The sequence below is a fragment of the Tarenaya hassleriana genome, unplaced genomic scaffold, assembly GCF_000463585.1.
Source record: "Tarenaya hassleriana unplaced genomic scaffold, ASM46358v1 Cleome413, whole genome shotgun sequence".
Classification (NCBI taxonomy): Eukaryota; Viridiplantae; Streptophyta; class Magnoliopsida; order Brassicales; family Cleomaceae; genus Tarenaya; species Tarenaya hassleriana.
In genome coordinates, this window is record NW_010966946.1 from 2998 (window position 1) to 7999 (window position 5002).

Here is a 5002-nt window from a genome sequence, read left to right on the forward strand (position 1 = left end):
ACTCTAAACATGTTTCGACGCACTCTTAAAATATTTCGATGCTCTCTAAATATGTTTGGATGCACTCTAAGTATGTTTTGACGCACTTTAAACATATTTGGATGCACTTTAAATGTGTATGGACGTACTCTAAACGTGATTTAGTGCACTCAAAACATGTTTAGACGAACTCTAAACATGTTTCGAGGCACTCTAAATATGGTTTGACGCACTCTAAAAATATTTTAACAAACTCTAAACATGTTTCGATGCACTTTAAAGGTGTTTTAATGCACTCTAAACATGTTTGGATACACTCTAAACATGTTTAGACGAACTCTAAACATGTTTCGAGGCACTCTAAATATGGTTTGACGCACTCTAAAAATATTTTAATAAACTCTAAAACATGCTTAGATGCACTCTTAGTATGTTTTGACGCACTTTAAACAAGTTTGGATGCACTCTAAAAATGTTTTGATGCATTCTAAACATGTTTGGATGCACTCTAAAAGTGTTTGGACGCACTCTAAACGTGTTTGCACGCACTCTAAACGTATTTGGACGCACTCTGAACAGTTTATAAGAACTCTAAACATGTTTCGATGCTCTCTAAGTATATTTCATCGCACTCTAAACATGTTTCAATGCACTCTAAACATGTTTGAATGCAGTAAGTATGTTTCGATGCATTCTAAATATGTTTTGACGGACTCTAAACTTCTTTTATTGCACATTAAACATGTTTGGATGCACTCTAAATGTGTTTGGATGTACTCTAAACGTAATTTGGTGCACTCAAAACATGTTTAGACGAACTCTAAACATGTTTCGATGCACTTTAAAGGTGTTTTAATGCACTCTAAATATGTTTGGATACACTCTAAACATGTTTAGACGAACTCTAAACATGTTTCGAGGCACTCTAAATATGGTTTGACGCACTCTAAAAATATTTTAACAAACTCTAAACATGTTTCGATGCACTTTAAAGGTGTTTTAATGCACTCTAAACATGTTTGGATACACTCTAAACATGTTTAGACGAACTCTAAACATGTTTCGAGGCACTCTAAATATGGTTTGACGCACTCTAAAAATATTTTAATAAACTCTAAAACATGCTTAGATGCACTCTTAGTATGTTTTGACGCACTTTAAACAAGTTTGGATGCACTCTAAATATGTTTCGACGTGCTCTAAATAATGTTTTAATACACTTTAAACATGTTTAGATGCACTCTAAACATGTTTAGATGCACTCTAAACATGTTTAGATAAACTCTAAACATGTTTCGACGTACTCTAAATATGGTTCGACGCACTCTAAAAATATTTTAATGCACTCTAAATATACTTGGATGCACTCTAAACATGTTTAGATGAACTCTAAACATCGTTCGACGCACTCTAAAAATGTTTTAATGCACTCTAAACATGTTTGGATGCACTCTTACTTTGTTTTGACGCACTTTAAACAAGTTTGGATGCGCTCTAATTATGTTTCGACGTGCTCTAAACATGTTTTGACGAACTCTAAACATCTTTTATTGCACTCTAAACATGTTTCGATGCACTCTAAACATGTTTAGATACACTCTTAGTATGTTGTGACGCACTTTAAACAAGTTTGGATGCGCTCTAAATATGTTTCGACGTGCTGTAAATAGTGTTTTAATGCACTCTAAAAATGTTTGGATGCACTCTAAACATGTTTAGATGAACTCTAAACATGTTTAGATGAACTCTAAAACTGTTTGGACGCACTCTAAACGTGTTTGGATGCACTCTAAGTATGTTTGGATGCACTCTAAACATGTTTCGACGCACTCTAAGTATGTTTGGATACACTCTAAACATGTTTCGACACATTCTAAAAATGTTTCGATGCACTCTAAACATGTTTGGATGCTCTCTATAAGTGTTTGGATGCACTCTAAACGTGTTTGGACGCACTCTAAATGTGTTTGAACGCGCTCTAAATGTGTTTGGATGCACTCTAAGTATGTTTGGATGCACTCTAAACATGTTTCGACGCACTCTTAAAATATTTCGATGTTCTCTAAATATGTTTGGATGCACTCTAAGTATGTTTTGACGCACTTTAAGCATGTTTGGATGCATTCTAAATGTGTTTGGACGTACTCTAAACGTGATTTGGTGCACTCAAAACATGTTTAGACAAACTCTAAACATGTTTCGACGCACTCTAAAAGTGTTTTAATATACTCTAAACATGTTTGGATGCACTCGAAACATGTTTAGACGAACTCTAAACAAGTTTCGACGCAACCTAAATATTGTTTGACGCACTCAAAATGTTTTAATGCACTCTAAACGTGTTTGGATGCACTCTTAGTTTGTTTTGCCGCATTTTAAACAAGTTTGGATGCGCTCTAAATATGTTTCGACGTGCTCTAAACATGTTTCGACGAACTCTAAACATCTTTTATTGCACTCTAAACATGTTTCGATGCACTCTAAATATGTTTTAATGCACTCTAAACATGTTTAGATGCACTCTTAGTATGTTGTGACGCACTTTAAATAAGTTTGCATGCGCTCTAAATATATTTCGGCGTGCTCTAAATAGTGTTTTAATGCACTCTAAACATGTTTGGATGCACTCTAAACATGTTTAGATTTCATCTAAACATGTTTAGATGAACTCTAAACATGTTTCGACGCACTCTATATATGGTTCGAGGTACTCTAAAAATGTTTTAATGCACTCTAAATATGTTTGGATGCACTATTAGTATGTTTTGACGCACTTTAAACAAGTTTGGATGCACTCTAAATATGTTTCGACGTGCTCTAAAGATGTTTCGACGAACTCTAAACATCTTTTATTGCACTCTAAACATGTTACGACGCACTTTAAACATGTTTTGACACACTCGAAATTTTTTTTGATGTACTCTAAACATGTTTGGATGCACTCTAAAAGTTTTGGACGCACTCTATACGTGTTTCGACGCACTCTAAGTGATGAGGTCATCGACCTAACCATGTTTAGATTTCATCTAAACATGTTTAGATGAACTCTAAACATGTTTAGATGAACTCTAAACATGTTTAGATGAACTCTAAACATGTTTCGACGCACTCTAAATAATTCTCTTGCCAAAAACATCTCTTGACCGTTGGTGACTCAGCAAGACACAAGGCTGCACTTTCCTTTTCCTTGTTAGAGAATATTTCCATTCTTTTCAATCTTTCCATTTCTTTGTTATTGCAGAAGTTTCTTTCCATTTTGTAATAATTCCTCTTCTCCCTATAAGAAGAGATGTTCTCCTTTGTTTAGGAGCAGATTTCGAATAAAACTTTGAGTAATTTCGTCCATTGATCTTGGTTTGTCCGAGAAACAATCTGCTTGGTGTGTCCGAGCCCCATTCTTGGTGTGTCCGAGAAATCTATCCGTTCTCTTCTCTTTTCCTCTGTAATTTTTGACCCTAAACCTTAGAGTGAGTGTCTTAGGACCAGAACCTCAGGTTAGAGTCATTATCCCACGAAAATTCCAAAACAAAGTCCTTCTTTCGTTCCTATAGTTCACCGAGAAACCCCTAAGTGACCGAGGTGCATATCATTTTGGTATCAGAGCCCGGTTCAAGGACCAACGAGGTAAGTGTTCACTTCTGCATATTTGATTTCGTATTTTGTTTTATTTTTATGCTTTTGTTTTGAAGAAAAAAAGACAAAACCGAAAACACCAAAAAGAATCTCCTTCGGCGAAGAGGTAAGTCCGATTCGTCTCATTCCTTTCAATTTTTACTTTCTGTTTTTCTTTGAATTTTGGTTTAATAATCACTTTAAGAAAAGCCAAAAAGAGTCATGTCGGGAGATGGAGAAAGTAGCAACCAAACCATCCTTCAAGCGTTGCAACAAATCCAAGAACGTTTAACACGTTTAGAACAGATTCCGCGTCGTCCCGAACCAATTCGATTTAACTTTCAAAGACAAGAAGAAGAACCGCAAAGGGATCGAGGTGATGCACCACAAAACCTTCCTCCAAGGCGTAGGGCAGCTCGTGCTCATCGACATCAGATTGATTCGGATGAGGAAGAGGACTACGTGCAAGCACCACAAGTCCAACGAGGTAATGATCCAAAACTTTCAATGCCTACATTCGCGGGTAGAATTAATCCGGATGCCTATCTCGATTGGGAGAGGCGGATGGACAATATTTTCGAATGTTATGAGTATTCGGATCAGAGAAAGGTTAGATACGCAGCGGCACAACTCACCGACAACGCCTTAGCATGGTGGGATCGAGAAATAGCCGAGAGGCGTAGAGCACAATACGAACCTGTCACAACATGGAGAGAGATGAAGTTCATGATGCGTAAGAGGTATGTACCTCCCCATTTTCATCGTGACTTGCAACGCAAATATCGTAACTTGGTGCAGGGAACTAGAACCGTTGAAGAGTACTATGAGGAGTTCGACCTGCAAATCATGGTAAGTTAAACGTTCTACCTTTCGAGCAATTCGCTCCTGCAATCCATCCACAAATTGTGCCATAATCGCTTCTTCGCTTTCATCTAACTCCAATCGGTTTCGTAGGTGCTCGAACTCTTCATAGTACTCTTCAACAGTTCTAGTTCCCTGCACCAAGTTACGATATTTGCGTTGCAAGTCACGATGAAAATGGGGAGGTACATACCTCTTACGCATCATGAACTTCATCTCTCTCCATGTTGTGACAGGTTCGTATTGTGCTCTACGCCTCTCGGCTATTTCTCGATCCCACCATGCTAAGGCGTTGTCGGTGAGTTGTGCCGCTGCGTATCTAACCTTTCTCTGATCCGAATACTCATAACATTCGAAAATATTGTCCATCCGCCTCTCCCAATCGAGATAGGCATCCGGATTAATTCTACCCGCGAATGTAGGCATTGAAAGTTTTGGATCATTACCTCGTTGTCATCGTGCTCAAAACTCGCCTTGTGACCAAGAGTTCTCCACTGTCCGGATACTCTATGTTCTCCTCAGCATCATCAACCTCCTCTTCGTCCAGGGA